Raw genomic sequence first — 20,991 nt, 5'->3', positions numbered from 1 at the left:
GCGGGCAATGCTCACGCACTGCTCCTTGGTGCCCCTCCTCTGAGAAATACCCAGGAAGGCTCGTCCAGCCCAAAGCTGCAGGAAGAGCCCACTGCGGCCTGCCAGCCACGGCCGTGACCCACTCCCTGGTGGCCTGCTCATGCCTGGATCCTTTGTACACAGAGAACCCCCGTGCCACGGCACGGCAGCTGGGGCCCTCACCCAGTCATCTAGCAGACTCTGCCCGCCGCACAGGTGCCCCCTCCCTTCCTTGCCTGCAGGGCCCCGATTTGGGCCAGGTGTGGGCTACTCTCCCCAGCTGAGAAGCCTATGAATCTTAACCTTCCTGTGGCATTAGACATGGGCATGTGATGTGACCCTGGTCAGCAGAACGTCAGGAAGATGGCTGGGCCTGGGGATGCTCCTGGAAGTTTTCTCACGAGGGAAGATTCACGGGGAGGTGCCCTTTCCCCACCTGGGACCTGGCCACAGGGGGACATGACACTCAGAGGGGCTGCCGCCATCTTCAATCGGACCGTGGAAACACCAAGCCCGGGGCCATCTTCCTGCTGCACCCCCTCTGGCCGGGTCTCTGCCACCCGCAGCCTGAGCTCTCTGAACCGCCCACCAGCCTCGGCTTCACGGAGTCGGCCCCGACAGCCCACAGGCTGCAGGGGGCCCTGAATTGACCCCACTCCACTTCTGAGTGGGCTCAGCTGCTCCAAGGGCCCCACAGGTCAGGTCAGCTCTGGCTTCCCTGGAACCACCCAACCTACAAAGGCGCAAACGACGTCCCTGTGAATACGGCTGCGTTGTAAAGGCGTAATGCTCAGTGAAAGAAACCAGGCTCGGCAGACGGCGTCGTCTATGATTTCTTCGGACATGACATCCTGGAACAGACACAATGATGGGGATGGAAAGCAGATGAGCCAGGCAAGCCCGGCGTGCGGAGGGATGGAGGCTTTCCGTATCTTGATTGTGGTGGTGGCTGCAGGACTACGTACGGTTGTCAGAATGCATCGAGCTGCACACCTGGAAAGAATGAATCGGGCTGTATGTAAATTATAACTCCAGTAGCCTGACTTCAAAACCAAAGTGGGTAGAGGGCTCCCCCTTCCCCTGTCTGGGGGCTCCGGGGCACCACTGGAGCACTTCCAGGAAGAGGTGGGCCCTCTCCCCTCTCATGAAGGCACAACCCCGAGGTCAGCAAACTGTTTTTGATCAATGAATCTCTTCCTTAAAATGAACTATTAGCAGAAACCCAAAGTACAGAAGAGAACAAAACAGCCTTCTCCTCAAACCAAGGGCACCCCCTAAAATCTTGGGGTCCCCTGATTATCATGCCAGCACTGCACGGAGAGACATCCCACCCAGCCCAGATTGCTGGAAAAGGCAAAGGGGGTGCACTGGGGGCCCCCTCAGCGGACACAGGAAGAGGTCTGTGCGCTGGAGACCCCAGCAGGCAGGGGCCCCACAGTGGGAGGGAGGCCCACTGCCAAGCCGGGGGCACAGCACAGGGAACCACGGACCCATCGGAAGCCTCCCGGCCGCGGCCCCGGGGGGGGCCAGGCACATGGGCTTCGGGGACTCGGATGCCCCTCCCTGCCCAGCTGGGCAACCCTGGGCAGCTCACTCCTCCACCCTGTTCCTAGATCCCACCAACCACCCTTGGCTTCTGTGACTGTTAACTGAAATAAGGAGCATAACAACCACGCCCGGTACTCCAGGCAGGGGCTGCTGTCCTCCGCAGCACCCCCAGCCAGCACCGAGGCTGCCCCGGGGAGAGCAAGTGGCCACGCGGGCACCCCCACTCCAGCCCGAGCAGTTTCATCCGGTTCACACTGGGGGTCTGCGCGTGGTCGGTGTGAAGGGAGGGCAGCGGAGGGCAGTGAAGTCCGAAAGCCCTCGTCCCCAGAGGCCTTCCCACTGTCGGCCAGGAACCCTGACCACCACTTGCCTCGGGCCTGGAACAGGCCTAACGCTCTCCGGGCGTGGACTCAAAGCCCCTCTGTGGAGCACACATTGGCTGTGTGCTTGGAGGGTCTGGGAGGTCCCGGGAGGTGGTGAGGACGGGAGGTTATAATTGGCCCTCCCCGGGGCCAGCATCACCTCCTGAGAAGGGGCCGCTCAAAGAGGGTTCAACTTCCCAGCCTGGGGAGGGCATGTGTTTAATTAAGGTCCATAAAAACATAGCCGGCAGAGCGAGAGAGCTATTTCATCTTTCACAGTCAATATGGGTGTGTGTCTTACCTGGAGAAAGGGATTTATGCAGAAAGAATTTCCCAAATGGGTTCCATATGCCTGCTTTTCCCCAAGCGGGGCCTTCCGCGGGGCCTGGGACCGGGGCCGGGAAGCGAGCCCCCTCTTCCTGGACACCACCTCAGTGTACACCCTCCGCCGGCTGCCGCTGTTTAAACAGAAGACGTCATGGCGAATGATGTACGGCAGATTCCAAAGATTGTTTCATTCGGGGGCAGTTGCTGCTGGAGCCAGCTCCATGTCAGGTGGGCCGCACGGCGCCGGGCCGTGAACTGCTGGGGCCCCTCGTGCCGACTGCATCCTGCCCATTGCTCTGTGGTGGATCAAGGCCACCAGCACAGGCCCGAGATGCTTGGGGTCCCAGGGACGGCAGGGGCGAGGGCGTGTCTGGAGGCATCCCACACACGCACTGCACGGAAGGGACCGCGGAGCCCCAGAGAGGACCGCAAAGCTAGTGGGCCACAGAGGGCGCGGGTGCAGGTTCCCCGCGAGGGTCTAAACCAGAGAAGCACAGGAGGGAAGAGGGAGAGAGGGCTGGCCCTCCCCACCCCTTCCCCCGCACCCCAGGGTCACCCTCCCAGAGCCTGCAGAGGCACCCCACCCTTCGCCTGGCTCTCTAGCTTGCCCCTCTGTCCCATGATTTTATGTATTTCTTGGTTTACTTATTCACGGCTTTACCTTTATTAGGACTAATTCTCAGGAGAGTGGGGACCGGCTTGGTCTTGCTCATGGTGGCATCCCTGTGCCTAGGCCTGACCCTAGCGTATAACAGGTGCTCAGGCCACCATCGCCACCGCTGCCACCACCACCATCACCATCACCACCATCGCCGCCACCACCATTGCCGCCCCACCACCATCATCATCACCACCCATCATAATATGAGTGACAGGTGACCCACACTGAGCATCGCCCAGACACTGTCCCACATGTGGACTCACCCACTGCACCCCCCACCCTGGGAAGGACTGTTCCTGTCTCACCTCACAGGTGAGGACCTGGGGGAACAGGGCTTTAGAAACTTGCCCCCCGTCAGACAGCTCATGAAGGGCAGAGGTGGAATGCCCCTGAACTGACAGAAAGTGCCCTGGGTGGGTGGCCCAGCCTCTCCGACTGGGCCCTCTGCCCTCTGCCCTCATGTCCTAGCACCTGACAAAGTAGCTACAGTCATTTCCGTGCTACCGAGGAAGAAGCCAGGGCTGCTGGAGGTCTGGCCACTTGCCCACAGTCACCAGGTTGCATGACTTCCCCTGACCACCAACCCCGGCTGATGGGATTGCTGCTGCTGTGGTCTCAGCGGGGAGCAGTCAGCTCACCACCGGGGGTCCAAGGCCGGGCCTGCTGACCAGCTGCCTCTGGCCACCCCCTGCACCCCAGTCCTCCCCTTGGGCTAGGCTCTCTTGCGCACACGTGACCCTGACTCTACATACAGACGCTCCGTCTCCAGCCCTGACGGACCCCAGGTCCCGCTGAAGGGAGCGTCCCCACCTGCCCGGCAGGTGAAGCTGTGGAGCCTCGGCGTCAGCCCGGCAGCCCTCACTCACTCGCCGCTCCGCTGCGCGCCGGCTTATGCCCATGTTCTGTAAACTCAGGAAAGTTCCAGCAGGACCAGACATGGGAGGAATTCAGGATGAATGACGGCCCCAGAGAGGCTGTGAGGAGAGCCTGTAAGGCGGGCACTCGGTGCCGCCTTCAGAAAGGACCTCAGTCACCACCTGGAGATCTGAACTCTCTCTGCCTCTGAACTGCCTCGGTTTCCCCGGGTACATAGTTCTACCCCACGCAGCCCACCCCCTGCCCCCAGGGCTGGGAGTCTGCCGAGCGTGGCTTCGGGCAGGTGTCTTTAATTCTCATGTAGTCTCAAGAACCCCTTCAAGTCTTTGAAACAGAAATACATGGCAAAGGTGTGTGGCAAACTTTAAAAACAGGTCCACCCGGGTGCCTTTCTTCAGGATTTCCGGGCGGACCGCCAGCTTCTCTTTCCAATTAAACGCCCCATTTGGCTGGCTGGTGGGCCCCTGGGCTGGAAGAGAGAGATGCCTGCTACCACGCTGTCTGGATGTAATTTGGGGGACAGGGGATTTCATGAGCCAGGGGAGGGGATACATCTGAGATGTGATCACAGCAAAAGCACCCCCCCACCCCCAGTTCCTGGACAGGAGAGAAGCCACGGTCCCGTCTCGGGGAGGGACGCACTCGTGAATAGGAGGCGGGCGTGGGGAGGGGTGGGTAAGGAGGCTGACAACGGCTCCGCCTCCGGAGGGGTCAGGGAGAGGGTGGGCCCTCCGGCTCCAAGGCCCCTCTCCCAACACCTGCCTTGGGCGATGTTGGGAGTTACAGTTCAGGAGTGGAGATAACAGCGAACAGCCAGAACAAATGGTTCTTCAGAGCTTGCAAGTGCTTTATGTGGACACATGAAACCCAAAGGAGGAGATACTGTTACACAGACGGGGACACCGAGGTCCCGGGGACTTGATGAGCCGGCTGAGGTCACAGGCTGGCAGGAGGGGGTGCTGGGCCTGAACGGGGAACTGGAAGCCCCCGGGCCTTCCTTCACCACCGAGCCCTCTGGCCCCTACCTGGCTGAGGAGGCCAGGAGAGTCTAGACACCTCTAGTTGGCAGGACAGTGCCCAGGGCAGGCCAAGGAAGGAGGCTGTGTGCACACAGACGTGTGCAAGTGTCTGTGGACATCTGCACATGCATGTACAAGTTGGGAGGAGCCTTCAAAGAAGAAAAGGAATGAGATGACTATGAGCAAAGCCAGGTGCCCAGGAAGGAAGCAGAGGGAGATGAAAGGCAGAGGCGAGGGGCCCCCCACTCCGGAAGCTTCCACGGGCAGGAGGCCTCCTGATGGCTGCAGTTTGTGGGGGCCGGGCCTCTGGAGCCACGGCAGCGCTGGGGCCGAGTGGCTGAGAGGACACGTCGAGTGGGGGCTGGCAACCCACAGGTAACTGTCACAGCCCTCGATCTGATCGCCAGATGGGCCTCTCCCAACTCCCTGCAAACAGGAAATCGTCTGGAAGGCGAGACGAGTCGCAGGCAGGCCTTCCTCCCATCTGCCGTGACACGTGAACACGCCGGCTGTCAGCGGCTCGCACTGGTCGATTCTGGGTATTTATAGCCCAGGGCCTGTTATCAGCTGAGCTATCAAAGGCTGAGTCGGGCTGGGCCGACCCCACTGGCTATTTCAGGCTGCCACTCCTTCGGGACATGTCCAGCTCTTTAATTCAAGGTGACAGCAGTTCTATTTCACGTCAGGCCCAAAGAGACCGCTTCCTGTTTTGCAAAGGACTTGTGCCTGATTTCAAGGCAAATGAAAGACAACTCAGAAATGTCACCCCCACCCAAACATAGGCCAAGGGCCAGGCAGGCCCCCCTAGCCTGGGGCGTCCCCTGCGGGCCGCAGCACCGATCAGAAGCTGCTGGGATGGCTGTCCCGTCAGCAGTGGGGAGACAGCGGCAAGCTGAGAAGCAGGATCCCTGTTGTCCCAGTTCGCCACTGGTGTGCTGTGTGACATTGGCTTAGTCGCGTGCCCTCTCTGTTTCTTCTCTTCTTCCAGTGCACAGCTAGCTCTTCCATGCTTCAGACTGGCCTTCCCAACGCACCCCACGATGCTCCAGCTTCTCCTCACTCACCCCAAGCCCTGTCGCTCCAAAGGCCTTGCTGGCCTCGGAACCAGGCCCCCACACGGCCACCACCCAGCCTCTCTCCGTGCTGTTTCTTATGGACACCACCACCCCTGACCCGTGTGCTGAGGGATGACCACCAGCCAGGGCTGTGCCATGCACCCCATTTTACAGATGGGGGAACTGAGGCTCAGAAACATTAAGTGAGAAACTCGTAGCGCCAACAATCAGATGCAGGCTCTGCTCAGCCGCAGAGCCCTGGAATCCTTCTGGCGGAGTGTGGGTGGGTCCCAGGGGACAGAGGTGTGGCCTCGCCCCCCCCACCTCCCCCCCCAGACGGAGTGGCGCTCTGGGATGCAGGCGGGCACCTTCAGGCCCGGCAGAGCCCAAGCAGCACCAGGGAGGGGCCCTCTGTATGCCCAAGTGCCAGCCCATGCCAGGAGCACTGCCTCTGCCCAGTATGCCTCTGCCATCCCTGCCAGGCCCACAGAGGCCGGTTCACCGAGTCCCAGGCAAGACCAGAGGGGCGGCCCCCAGTCAGCCTGCCCCCTGACCGCTCAGCTCTGCACGGCCGCCACGAAGCTCAGGGGCCCGGCTCTGCTCTCACGCCTGCCTCGCCCACCTGGCACCGGCAAAGACCAGGGCCTGGGGCAGGGCAGCTGGCCAGCACCGCCAAGCTTTCTCCTGCCCCGTCCCTGCTCAGCCCCTGCCACGTCCCGACTCCCGGCCACCAAGGCAGGTGCCATGGCCCCCCTCTCACAGGTGGGAGTCCCAGAGCAGGGAGGTCAAACGACCAGGTCACCCAAACAGTGGGGCCAGGATTCACGCCCAGGCAGGGGCTTCCCACGGCCCTGTGCTCCCTATCCACAGGGACTTCACTGGGGGCGGCGGGAAGACCAGCTCTCCCCCCAGGGAAGCAAATTAAACAAGGGAGAGAATGCGGAGCGGAGCGGCTGGCCAGGCCCTTCCTCCTGCTGAGATGGGGCCTGCCACACCTCACAAGCCCCCGAGGGCTTTGCCCCCATAAATCCTGCCTTCTCCCCAGGCCCCGTCTCCTGGCCAGGCCTTCCTTTCAGGGGAAAGTGCTCTTCAGGCGCATGCTCCTCCTGATGGGGCTGCCTGCCCAGGGCTTCCCTGGACAGACCTCTCCACAACCATTAGTTTAATGATGGTAACAGTGTTACTGTTCCACAGTCGCCAGCTGGCTCCCGTGTCCCACACCCTCTTGCCTAGACAAGGAGGCTGCCCACCAGCGCCCGGGTCCCCCTGCCTGGGCAGCGCCTCCCCGTACTGGATGGCGCCCAGGAGCACACACCTATCACCTTCCTGTCACTACCCCAACAAGCAACTGCACGCTTACAGTTACGCTTACGTGCTCGCTTACAGTTCCCCAGGTCAGACGTCTGAGCCGTCTCACCCAGCTGCGGGCACGGCTGGTTCTGCAGAGGCTGTGGGGAGAGTCCGTCCCTGACCTCTTCAGGCCCCTGGAGCCCCCGCTCTCCTGGGCTCGCAGCCGTCCTCCTCCTGGAAGCGGGTGGCACGGCCCCCTGCGCCTGTCTCCCCACTCAGCCTCCTTTGGACTCAGCTTCCTGCTCCCCCACCTGCACTTTTGGGAGCCCTTGTGAGTATATTGGGCCCCCTGGATAATCCAGGACAGTCTCCCTCCCCATTTTAAGGTCAGCTGATTAGCAGCCTTCATCTACCTTCACCCTGTGCGTCCATCCGCAGGGTCGAGGGACAGGGGCATCTTTGGGGGCCATTATTCTGCCTTCCACAGACTCATGCTAATATCTTGTCATTAAAAACAGAAACCATCTCCTTTCTCCCTCCAGCGGCCGAGACCTCTCTGTTCTCCTCTTTTCAGGAACTCCTCGGCCTGTCCACACACCACCCCTGCCCCAGCCCGTCTCTGCCCTCAAGGGCTCTTCCCCGAGGACTGTCCTTATCAAGGACACACGGTCTGCAGACATCTCCTGTCCCTGGCGCTGCAACCCCCTCCCAGCCCCCTTCTGGCTCCCTCTCCTCTCCCAACCTATAAGCGGCTGCTCCCTGGGCTCCCCCGAGGCCCCTCCTCTCTCCCCGCCATGGTGCCACCACCTCCCTATGCTGGCAGCTCCTGCACCCCCAGCCAGGCTGCTCCCCAGGACCTGCGGTACATCCAATGGCTTTCTCAGCTGTTGGGGCATCGGGGGGGGTGTTAATGTCCCAGGGTGGCCATAACAAATGACCACAGTGGCAGGGCGGTGGGCGTGGGTGGGTGCTTGAGCAGCAGAAATTTGTTCCCTCCCATTGTGGAGGCGGAGAGTCTGAAACTGAGGTGTGAGCAGGGCCCCGCTCCCTCCGCAGGCCCTGGCAGAGGCGCCTTCCCACCTCCTCCGGCTTCTGGGGGCGGCCGGCATTCCCGGGCTTGTGGCTTCCTCCCTCTGGTCTCTGCCTCTGTCCTCACACGGCCTCTTCTGTGTCTCTCCTCTCTGGTAAGGACCTTTGTCACTGGATTGAAAGCCGACCCAGGGAACCCAGGACAACCTCATCTCAAGGTCCTTCACTTAATTATACCTGCACAGACCCTTTTTCCAATAAAGTCATGTTCGCAGGCACTTGGACTTGACTAGCACTTGGACAATTCAACAGGGGCCCAGTATTTTCCTGGCCCGAGTCCTGAACCATGTAAGAAGAGAGATGGGAGTTTGGCAGGCAGAGAACAGCAATGCTGCCTTCCTCGCTGGGAAAGCTGCGGTCAGATCATTTCACTCATCTGTGCACAGGAAAGAGGCTTCATACTGAACCCCAGCTCTTAGTCAAGGTCTCACAGGGGACCAGCCCTGCTGCCATGGGGGAGAACCCCACCCAACACGAGGCACCGCAAGGAGCAGGCTGGGTCTGCACGGGCCGGCCCTGCCCCTGCTCCCGGTCAGCGGGAAGCCCCAGAAGCCAGGTAGGGGACTCTAACAGGTGCCCTGCATGCTGACAGTCCTCTTAGTTTCACAGGTGTTCTGCTCATTCTCTTTGTCCCAAAACTGAGTGGCTCACAAAAGCAATCCCCGTTTGTTTTGTCTCGTGGTTCTGTGGGTCAGGGACGCAGACACACACAGTGGGGACAGTCTGTCTCTGCTCCACGGTGTAGCGGGCCTCAGAGGGGCAGCTCAGAGACTGGGGACCGAGGCATCGGGTTCCCTCCCACAGCTGCCAGTTGGGGCTGCTGGTGGCTGGCACCTTCCAGGGCTGTTGGCCAGGGTCACGTGTGGCCTCCCCGGGTGGCTTGGGCTTCCTCACGACGTGTAGGATGCTTCCCGCGGGGAGCCCAGGAGGGCGAGGAAGCCATGTGGCTCTTTTAGACCCAGGTTGGGGGGGGAGTCACACGGCATCTCCTCCACCATGCACACACGTCACACGGTCTGCCCGAGGTCTCTGCCCTCCCCCAGGGGTAGCGTGCCAGCCCGCCCTGTCAGAGGCGCGGGTGGTAGGGGTGGCACCCTCCTTGGGAAATGCCATCTTCCTTAGAATCAGACTGAGCCTGGCCCAGACAGAACTCTCATGTTTCTTCCCCAAGCCTGGTCTCCTTCTCATCACACAGAACTTCAGGACGAAAACCTCAGCAGGCCAGATGCGGGCCGGGAGGTAGGTTCTCCCTGTGGAAGCTGCCCGGGTCCCAGGGGTCCCGGTGAGCGGGGAGGAGCTGCAGGCCCCACAGACCAGGAGACAGCGAGGCTGCACGGCTTCCCTGCCGCATTGCCTCATCCCCCAACGGGCCTTGATAAATGGAGAGATAGGCCCACTAATTCCTGGGCGCCCCCAGGGAAGGACAGCCTGTCACTGCTAAATGGGCCCAGACTTCTTATCATGTGGCCACTCCACAAATCACCGGAGACAGCCTTACGTCACCCCCTGCGAGGGGCTTCAGAGGGGCTGCTAATCCTAATGGATTTGCCCAAGTGGAGATAAAGAACTTTCTAGTTCCTCCTGTATGGTAGTAATTCATTTTACACGTAGATTCAAGGAAAGCGATGGGGGTGGAGGGCAGCAGGGCTGGTTGGCCACACAAAGGTCCCCATTTTCCCAGGGGACAGCACAGACATCGTTCTGGAAGAATCCCCACAGGGAGACTGTGGTCGGGCCGGCTGGCCGGCTCCCCACCTGGTCCAGGCACGGCATCTGCAAGGCCCTGTGCAAAGTGAAAATGGTGAGCCCCATGTTCAAGACTCACAGGGAATTCCAGACGGCAGCAGGGCACTAAGGGCATGGAAAAGCCTAGAGCATTAGAAGCCCAGTGACTCGGGAAGTTCCCCGTTGGTGCTGGTGGCCCCAGGGTCCCCTTCCAGGGCCCCGAGTTAACCTGGGGCCACTAGGAAGGGGCTCATAGGTCTGAAACCAAAACTCAGGCTCCCTATGTCTGAGCAGTGCGGCCCTGAGGGTGTCACCACATTGAGCCTCAAATTCCTCACTGGTAAATGAGGTGATACTTCTAACCACCTTCTGACACAGCCACACAACTGAAGTGTGTCCCAGTACAAGGCACACAGGAGCAGGTTAATAAATGGTGTCTGTTCCTATCAATGGGCCTGCTAAACATCCTTCTTGACAAGCAAGGGAGAAGTCCACAGCACAGGGCTGCTGGCGGGCGCCCCAGAGCCAGAGCCCTGGGTTCAAACCCCAGCCCCACCACTTAGGGGCAGGGAAGTTTGGGCGAGACACTATGGCTTCAATTCCAACCGGTGGGGGCCACCACCCCCTCAGTAGGTTAATGTGGGAATTAAATGAGGCAGGGCACATGCAGGGTTGATGTCCAGTCCTTGAAGCATGGGTGGGGGAGAGGCAGACCTGTTCGGGGTGGAAACAGCGCAGAGGAGGACGGGTCCAGTCACCTCATTCCTTGGAAGGAAGTGGGAACATCCTAGGAGAAATCAGGTCTGCACTCAAGTAAAGCAGCAATCTGGGTGGGGGCACTGGGATGGAGGGGTGAAGCCAGATGCCAACGCTCCTGGAGAAAATGCATACAAAAATGCAAATATGAAACGAGATACAAACATGAATGTCCCCTAGAATGAGGAAAGGAATTGTAATTCACATGCTACAAAGCTCACAAAGATCGCAAACACCACAAAACATAGCAAAGTGTCAATACTTTTATTTCCTAACTGCCTGACCCATTTCTGTAACACTGTTTCCTATATTTTGGGTTGCCTTCTGTTTTATCACCTCTCAACGTGACGATACTTTTGTGATCACATTATTTTTTCCATAAAGAGACTCAAATGATACCTCAATCTCACTGTAGCATGGGTACTTGAAATGTGTTTATTATTGAAGGGTTAGGAGTTTCATGGTTTTAACAATCAGAATTTTGGGTTCTCTTGTGGTTCAAGCAAAGAGGCATTGAATTCTGAAGCTCCTGCCAGCCTCCTTCCGCTCAGCGTTATGCTTTCACTAGGGTGCACTTCCCACCACACTTAGTTTTGGAATAATCAACAACTCTGAAAAAACAGACATGGTGTGAAATTAAGGCAAATGCAAAAGCAGTTCAAATGAATTTTTGTGGGTGTGTTTTTCTGTGTGTGGTAAAATACACATAACCTAAAATCTGCCATCGGTGCCACCATCGCCACCATCATCTCCGGAACGCTTACCATCTTTTAAGACTAGAACGCTGTCCCCACTCCCATGGGCTGCCGGCCCCTGCCCCGCCCCCGGCACCCACCCTTTGACTTTCTGTCTCTCTGAGCGTGGCTCCTCGAGGAGCCTCCTGGGAAGGCAGTCACCCTGGTCTGTGCTTTGATGACTGGTCTATTTCCTCCAGTGTCAAGTCCTCAAGGCCCATCCCTGTTAGAGTGCGTCTCAGGATTTCCTTCCTATTAAGGCAGAATCCTACCTATTCCACCGTGCGGACGCACCGCCTTTGGCTTGTCCGCCCGTCCGCTGCAGGATGCTGAGTCGCTTCCATGTGTGAACGACACTGAGCTTGGCGGCCAAGCAGCTCTGCGACATTCTTCCAGGTGTGCGGAGGGGAAGTTGCCGGGGATCCCATGGCAATTCTGCATCCAGTTTTTCGAGGACCCTCTGGACTGTTTTCCGCAGCGGCTGCCCCACTTTACAGCCCCACACACAGTGCCAGGGCTCCAGTTTCTGCACATCCTCACCAGCATGTGCCGCCTTCTGTTTCGTGACAGCAGCTGTCCTAACAGGTAGGGATGGGTTTCATTTTCAGTTCCCTAATGATTTAAATGCATTTTTCAACTCCAAGCTGCATAGTTGAATAATGGAGTTACCCTTCTGTGCACAGCCCTGAGATACGGTGAGGGTGTGCAGTTCTGCCCCTGTGTCCTCAGGCCATTGTGCTGCGTGGGGGCACTTTTCTGTTCCCCATTATCCGGAGTTGCCAGATTTTGCGAGGACATGACATATCACACACCAAGGAGTGATCTGGTACCTTGAGATGCATGACACCCATCTACTCACCCAGAGACATTCTGGCTGTGTGTGTGCTCTGCCAACCGAGGAATCCGGCTAGGTTTTATTTTTGCCACAATTCCCATCATTAAGTGCATATATGGTAGTGTGGTCTACTTATAAGCACACACATTCATTATCACCTGAATTTCTGAAAGGAGAGACCTTTCACTGACTAGATTTGCTGAGAACTGACACCCCACTCACAGTGCGATCTGTGTGGCAGCCGCTGAATTTCCCACAGGCAAGCCTTTGGCTCCATGAACGTCAAGCATCCTTTCTCCCACTCACACACACGCCTAGAACCAGGGGCCATGAGATGGGCTCCCACGACGACACTACCCCAGCCCCCCCTTTCACGGGGCCACACCAGGGGCCGCCCCAGAGGGTGCCGGTGGACCTTGGATACAGTGCTCCAGGGAAGTGCACAGACCCACACGGACACATCGCCGCGCCCCCGCTGCCCCACCTGGACTCCAGTGATGCCACGGCCCCTCAGGGAGGGAAGGGCAGCAGCCTTACCTGCTGCCATTGAAATATCTCACTTTTGTAACTATGAAAAAATGTGTCTGCGTGTGAGCATATTGTGTGAGCCTCACAGTGGGGGCCTGGAGCTTGATGACCTACCACTGTGAGAAGGATCCCCTCAGTTGGATTCCAGGGTCTCTTCTGGGAACCACGTCTGTGCTGCTAAGAGGCTGGGGGGCCCCCGAGTGACTGTGGGGTCCCCGCCCCTTACCTCTTGATGACCCTGGGCCGGGCCAGCTGAGGGGTCCGCCTAAGTGGGGAGCAGTGCATGGCAGCCCCCCAGCCCCACCCAGCCTGGTGCCAGAATCTAGGGTTGACTGCAGACACTGTGCCTTGGCCACGGAAGTGCCAGGGAATGCTTCACCTGTCGGGGCTCAGATGCCCGCTACCCCCAGGCCTTTAACAGCTCCAGCCTGAGGGCTGCCGGAGGGACTTCCCACTGCCTGCGCAGTGACGTCCCAAGCCCAGCCCCCGCGCTGGCCTCGGTGCTGCACACGCCACTTCCCAGAGGAAAGCCCTTTCCTTCCCACCCCCAAATTGTAGGAAACATGGTAAAACCATCAAAACCATTTACATCCGCCTGTAAATTACAAAACTCAGGTCAAGGTTCTCTTTGCTCCACGGCAATGTAAGAACAGATTCTTCAGACGGAAACTGAGACACGAGTAAAGCCGTGACATCGGATAACCCCCCAGCCAACCCACCAGTGATCCTGCCTCAACCCACCGTGTCACCACAACTCCCTCCCCCAAAAATGCTCTAAGACTCCCTGCGGATCTGGCCCCACCCGGAGCCGACCGTGGTACTGCCATGGGCTTCATTAAGGTCACTAATTAATCGGGGCACATCCGGAGTCAGCACAGATTCAGTGGATGATAACCATTTTCAATGAGAATCCAGCACACGGTTTGAAATATGAGGAAATAAGTGGTGGGCCGTGGCCACCAACATTTGCCCTGCAAGGGCGAAAAGTTCAAGGCAGATGGCAGCACTGGGAAGACTTTTCTTTCAAATTTCCAATGGTTGGAAAACGACTTTATAGAGAAAGGAAGCTCTTCCTGGCACTGCAGCCCCCCATCCCAGAAACAAAAATTCAGTTGAGAGGACTTGCCCACAATCCACAGGGCTTCTCATAACAAAAGAAGCTCTGGAAACTATCATAAAACATTAAAGAAACAAAATGCATTTGGCATCGCTGCAATTTCGGGCTGAGCGTCCGCTTTGTCATGAGCCACTGCAGATAAAGCATCTGCTCATTCAATTAGGCCGAGGAAAATGGAAAATCGCTGAAATTCATAGTCGAAAATATTTCATTTCTTAGCAAACACTGTTTACTGTTAAAAGGGGGGAATGGCCTGCTCTGTCTGTAAATAGCAGCAATTTGGGGGGGCTCCTGGGTATCGGAAGGAAAGATAAAAGGGACGGCATATTTCGACGTATGAGTTCACCAGCTGATTTCTGAAAAAATGCAGAGATCTGAAATGAAATCACGGTACTAACAAAGATTGAAATGTTGCAGGACATCATGAATGACATGATGCGTCCCCAGCTTCTTTGGTAATATGTAATGAGCCTGCCGATAATGCAATCGGAGACCAGCTGCAGTCTGGAAGGGAGATGCTCGTGGAAGGCGTCTGCTGAGCCAGACCCGAGCCCCCTCAGGTCTCATCAACGCTGCAGAGATGACGGGACCGCTCGCTAGGGGTTTAAGGAAATCTACTTGCTGCAAAGTGGGAGACACATGGTGTGAAACCGGAGATCTCAGTTGGGCAAAGGGAAACTGTCAGAACCCCAACAGCCAAGCTGCTAAACAGACTGAAAGTCGGGTGGGATTTTAATGAAGTTTAAGAAGCATACACCAAGAGCACTTACATTTTTTTGTGAATGTAACAGGGCCTCGGGAAGAAATGGAAAGGACCCCAAAGTACTTTCAATCATGTCGGCTCTTTATGTAATGATGTGTGACTGTGCAAAGCTGGGCCACTTTCCCCAACACCGGTGAGCTGAGCAAAGACTGTCAGAAAGCCTGCAGACTGCGCGTCAAGGCGCAGGGGAGAACCCAGCCCTGGGATGGAGAAGCGAGGGCACAGGTGGGGCTTGGCAGGGGCGGCCACGGCAGAGGGAGCGGCAGGATAAGCAGAGTGCCAGCAAGGGCCCCCAGTGCTGGGAGAAGCTGTGAGCAGTCAGGCTCGGCGGGTGAGGAGCATGTCCCGGTCAAGCCCCGTGCGCCAGGGTCCCCCGTGTGGCCTCTGTGAACATAAAGGAAAAGGAAAGACCCTGATTCTTCTCCAGCCCCCAGGACACAGGTGCTCCAGGGGCACTGCAGACACCCTCCCGGCAGCCAGTCGGCTTATACGGCAGGTGCACCGTTTTCTTCTCCCTGCTCCCCTCCTGGAAGAGGCCCTGGACCCTGTGCCAGGAGGACCGGAGGGCCTGGAAAGCCCACGCCGCCTGCCGCCTGCCGCCCGGCTCTGCACAGGGAGGAACAGTGTGAACCCTGGGAAGCCGTGATGTGCCGTCTCCTGGCTATTTCCCTAAGGAGTTTTCTGGAGTTCCTGGGGAATAAAATTCTCTGCCTCACTAGGTAAAGTCACACTGGGTTCCTGAGGAAAGCTGCTCAGAGACTTAAATAAATCTACTTTAATAAAATACTGTGCGAATGTCCAGGAAGGGGAAGAGCACGATGCCCCCTTTCTCAAACATGCCCGCCCAGGAAACCCTTCTGTGGAAAGAATCTCTCGGGATAAGGGGTCCAAGGAACACACTTCGGTAAAACTTCATGCCCAGTCCTGGCACTCAGGAGAGCCCCACCCCACGAGCCTCACAAACTCCAGGACCCAACCTGCTTCAGCTTCCGCTCCGTTCGGTCCCGGTTTCCTGTGCACAGCGCCCCCCCCACACACACACCACAGGTCACCGTGCCCCGCCTGCCCTGAGGGTTCCCAGGGGATCCAGGCAGGGATTCAGCACCAGAGCCTGGGTTGCCTGCTTCGGCCTTTTTCTTGTCTTTGTACAGAGCAGAAGTTCTTTTTGGTTTAACTGTATATTCTGAATTACTCTCAAAAGTACAGAAGAGTTGCACAGCCAATACAAACAACACCTGTCTGCCGTCACCTGGACGCACGGGCCACCAGCAGTCATTCTCCGCTTGGCTTCTGCACTCGGCTCTCTTTCCATGGGCTTCTCTCCCCCTGAACCTCCGGTCAGTAAGCCGCAGACGGCATGCCTCTCCGATCCCTGTCCTGGTCAGCTGGGGCTGCCACACAAAATGCCGTAGACTGGGGCTTAAATGACACAAATGCATTCCTCATGACTCTGGAGACGGGAGGTCCGAGATCAGGGTACCAGCTGACTCAGTTTTGGTGAGAGCCCCCTTCCTAGCTTGCAGACAGACCCCTTTTTGCTGTGTCCTCACTTGGAAACAGAACTCTGGGGTCTCTTCTTGTAAGAACACGCATCCCCCTGGACAAGGCCCACCCCTGTGACCTCATTCAGCCTTAGTCACTGCCTTACTCCGAGGGCGCCCACACCGAGCCTCGGGGCGCCAGCATATGAATTTTGGAAGGACGGAGTTCAGCCCACAGCAATCCCTAAATATTCCAGTGTGTATCTTTCAATAATGAGAATATTTTCTTACATAACCGCAGTACAATTACTTTTCTAAGAATGAATAGGATTTGTAATGAGGTTTACCGCAGTGTAATTATTAAATTCAGAAAATTTACCATCGGAACAATATTATTACCCAAGGCATGATCCTTACTCAGAGTTTTCCATTTGTCGCTGTAATGTTCTTCATTATTTTTGTTTTAAAATAAGATCACGATCATCGCATTTAGCATCATGCCTTTTGAAGTTTCCTTTATTCTGGGCGAGTCTTCAGTTCTGTCTGTCTCCGTGACAGGTTGCTCATTGATTTGTGTCCCTCTTGAGGTTTCCTTGTGATTAGATTTGGCCGGGATGACACGGACCCGGAGCTCCGTCCCTCCTGGTGGGGACGTCAGGAGGCCCACGAGGTCCCTCGTCCCAGTGTTGGTGAAGCGGCTCTGAGCGCCGGGTCAGGGTGGTGGGCAGGCTTCCCCGCCGGTGACTCTGAACGCAGTCGGTCATGGGTGGGAATGTACTGTGAGGCCATAGAAACAACCTGCCGCACACCACGCTTTCACCCAGTCGGCCCCGCCCATCGTGAGTGTGTCGCCTGCCTGAATCACCTATTACACTGATGGCTGCAAAATTGCACTTTTCTATGCCTATTACTCCATCCACATTCGGTAGCTGGTGTTCCCCCATAAAGAACTTTCTCTGCTCTGCTGTTTACTTATCTCTCTGTCTACTAACTCATTATCAATATGACTCACAGATGTGCACTTTGATGGTCAGATGCTAAGCCATCCCTGGCATTATAGACCACGATGCTCAAATTCTCCAGCCTCATCCCATGAGAGCCGTCAGGTGGCCCCTGCCCTCTGATGTGTCCCCAGGCGGGGTTCTTCAGCCCTCATATATGAACAGTCTTTAGGGAGCAAGCATATGAGCGGCTTGAAATTACACCCAAGAGATTTCTGCATGTCTCGTTAGGGGATGAGGTCCAATAGCTTCCTTCAGATCCCCAAAAAGACCAAGTGACTTCAGGACACAGACCTGGGTGGACCTGTCCATTGTATCCCAGCTGCCCCCACATCACAAATGAGGACAGATCTTGGACACAGAGCTGGCATCCCTTAAGCCTCCCAAAAAGTGAGCTTTCCTTCCTCAGCAACGTGGAAAATGACAAGAAGGTGGGAGGTGGCTCTGCCGGGTCCCAGGGGGGCCTCCCCTGAGGGGAGAAAGAAAGCGAGGTCCTCACTGCCCTCCCTTTGGGGCCAGCCCATTCCCAAGGCCCGAGTGTGTGCAGGAAACATGCTGTGAAATCAGGATATAGGTCGCCAGTGCTCTCAAGGGGACCCGTGGCTCTGGAAATCCAGGAGGCAGAAACTCCTGCTGCACGGCGTCTCCGTGACTGCGCTGAGTAGTGAGGCAGGGCCCCGCTCCGGGCGCTGATGTCCGAAGGACCTCCCTGTGGGAGGGGGCCTTGCGGCGACACTCCGACGGCCCCACGGGGCTGCTGGCTGCACACCCACCTCTCTCAATCCCCACCATAGGCTTGGATGTGGAATAATGTGTTCCCCATTTTATACACGAGGAAACTGGGTCCCACATGCTTCACCAAGGGTCCTGACAGCTTGCAGGTGGCCAGATGGGCCAGGCCCCCAAATCTACCAGTTTCCAGCTCCCAAAGCCTCCATCCCATCCCAGCTGACAGGCAGAGTTCAGGCCATAGCCCTTGGAGGGGGACCAGGGTGCCAGTGCTTCACTCACCCATATCCGTGCCCTCGCCACACAACCACACTTACACGGGGGCCAGGTATGTCCCCGACCCCGATGACGGCAGGCGTGGCCCCATGAGTCATTTTCAACAGGAGAATGTTAGCTGACAGATGCAAACAAAGCCTTGAAAGATGCCTTGGGGACCGGACTTGTCTCCTGCGCTTCCACCAGAGCTGTGAGGTCACACCTGTGGGAGCCTGCTGGTCCCAGAGAGAAGAGACACGTGGAACAGCGAAGCCCCTCCAAGCCCACTCTGGATCAGCCCAACCCTGAGCAGCCCTCAGACCTGCCCCTCAGAGCAGAGCCACCGAGCCAAGCAGATGCTCAAGCAAGAAATCATTTCTGGTGGTTGTGCGCCACTGAGTGTGAGAATGGCTGTCACACAGCATGGCGGGGACAATAGCCGACTGCGGCAGGGGGTCTTAGGGAGGCCCAGCCTCCTCATGTCTCCCTCACCTTTTTAATCGGCATAGTCTTCTTCCAATCTTGCATGTGCTTGTGCCTCTGAGCATGAAACTAGGTAGTCTTTCACGTGTGTAGGTTGGGGGGAGTCTGCAGGGAGAAAAACTCACCGGTGGAAGAAGGGATGTACTTCCTCTCTGAGTACCGTGGGAACCTGGCCCAGAGCCTGAGGCCGGGTCTTGGTGGGGAGATGGCAGGAGGACAGCCCCGCATGGGAGGAGCAGCCCGGCCAAGGCTTAGGGTGGCAGGCGTGGCCGTGGGAGCTGGCTGCAGGCAGGCCCTGCCTTTGCTCTGATGGCCTAGCTGCAGGCCTCGTGGGAAGTGCAGGCTGAGGACGGGACAGCATCAAGAAGAGTACAGGACAGGGACCCTGGGGATCCCTCTGCCTCTCCTGCTTTCCGGAGGGAACTCTCCTGGGTCTGGACACGGAAGGAGGAAGCCAGGACCCTGGTGCCAACTGAGTCAGGTCCACATGCTTCAGCCTCCTGGGCCCCAGCAAGATCCACATCCTGTGAGCCCCCAGGTCAGATGAGCTGGTCCATGGATGTCCACAATGTCAGCATCCCCTTCTCTATCCTAGGAGGGAGGGTGGGTTCCTGCAGAATCAGTTCCCAGCAACTCTATGTGCAACGGGAGTGGCAGGCCTGGGCCTCCCCTGGGGCGCACTGGCCACTGTGCCCCCACACCTGTCTCCATGCGCCTGCACACCGCTGCCCCCCTCAAAGCATGCACAGTGACGACCAACAGTCAGGAGCTTGGAACCGGGAGTCACACCAGGGCCACAAGGCGCTCACCGTGAGATGCTGTGGGCTCTGGCACCTGTGCTGGCCCCCTCAGCCTCCATGTGGCCATCACAAGGGAGGCCTTAGAGGGAGCACTCCCCAAGAGCACGGTGCACCCCCAACAAGGGTGGGCCCTAATCATCCGTCATCGCTGCCCGCCCCTGCAGGAGCCCCACAGCCCAGAGCCATCCAGGAGAAGACGGGTCAGGCTGAGTCACTCCACCAGCGCTCCCCACTCAGGGCCTTCAGAGAAAACTCTCTCCTCCCAAGAATTCCTGCCGAGCAATAGCTGTGGGCGTGGGGAGCTGGTGCCCAGGGGTGCCCGGAGGGAGTGGGACCCCAGGCCTGCAGCGGTGGCCCTGAGAGGCAGGGGGGCGTGGCCCAGGCCTGTCAGAGCCTCCTGACTGGAAGCCTGGTGGGAATTCCCTGCCGAGGCCATCCTATTGTCTGGGGAATTCTTATCGGCAAAGGCAGACGGCCCTTTTCACAGACATCTGCCAGCCCTCGTCCCAGCCTGGAGCTTGGGTTTCCACAGGGAGGCGAAGGCCAGTGTCAGAAGACGGGGCCACCCCGGAGGGGCAGGCTCTGTTTACACACAGCAGGGCCGGAGCCAGCTCCCACGGGATCGTGTGTCTGTGTGCACAGGTGGCTGGGAGGGCTGTGCTCTGCGCGCGTAGCGCCCGCCCGGCCGGCCAGCCTGCCCGCCTCCCTCCTGCCCTCCTGCCCTCTCTTTCTTCCTTCCTTCTTTTCTCCCAACAGGTGTTTGGAAGATGTGCACTTTGTGCTCCAGACCTGTGCTGGACAGCAGGATTTTAACAGTTACTGAGACTCCGTTTCAGTCCACAGCCAGAGGAAGCCCTGGGCAGGGAGGCCCTCTGACCAGCCCACGGCCAAGGGGCTCTGGAGTGGTCACCCGAGGGGCCCAAATAGAATTCTTGTTACTGCTCTTCAAGAGATGGAAGTAAGGCTGGAATTGCTTTGGAAGCACTGTGGCCGGGTGGGCTGTAGGTCTTTGAATGGACCCAGGCCCTGGGACTGATTATCGTTGGAATTCCAGTCCTTGGAACTGATTGCAGTGACCCCTGTAAATTCCAAAACATCCCAAACTTATCTGATCCCAGAACACCTTTCTTTCTTGGCACACCTACCAACATTTCATGGAACACATTTTTGGAAAGAAAAGTCTCTTTATATTATGTTACCATGAAAATTATCATCATGAAGACTAGGTCGCGAAACGGATAACGTTAAATGGGAAAAACTAAAAATGGTCTCCTGAGGACAGTTGGCTGATGGCTGCCATCTACGTCGTGCTCCTCCCAGGACCTGACCAAACCACAGCAGAGGGAATTTTGAAGACACAGACCTACAAGGATGCAGCAGATAAAGAGGCGACCACAGCACCCGAATTATAGAAGGTGGACAGACATGAGGAAGTGAAATCTCTGACTTAGCAGAATCATGCAAGAAAGCTGGGTCCCACCGGTGGCCACTGGGAAAGCTGGGGTGGGGAAGAGCTTATTTACACAGTAGAATCCACCA

At 57.6% G+C, this 20,991-nt stretch overlaps 1 protein-coding gene across 1 annotated transcript in view; it reads right to left on the bottom strand.

Moving 5' to 3' along the window:
- Window positions 1-592: 592 nt before the first annotated feature.
- The window catches only part of SMIM38 (small integral membrane protein 38), a 42,094-nt gene continuing 21,695 nt past the window's right edge, over window positions 593-20,991 (bottom strand). Inside the window, exons 2-3 of the transcript XR_008999095.1 lie at window positions 2,230-2,386; window positions 593-1,011 (exon numbers count right to left, since the gene is read on the bottom strand). The gene's annotated coding sequence lies outside the window, so the exon portion shown is untranslated. The remainder of the gene's footprint in view (window positions 1,012-2,229; window positions 2,387-20,991) is intronic.

The sequence above is a fragment of the Manis pentadactyla genome, chromosome 9 (genome assembly GCF_030020395.1).
Source record: "Manis pentadactyla isolate mManPen7 chromosome 9, mManPen7.hap1, whole genome shotgun sequence".
In the NCBI taxonomy this organism is placed as follows: domain Eukaryota; kingdom Metazoa; phylum Chordata; class Mammalia; order Pholidota; family Manidae; genus Manis; species Manis pentadactyla.
The sequence above is the reverse complement of the archived record's forward strand: the minus strand, read 5'-3'. Positions and strand labels throughout refer to the sequence as shown.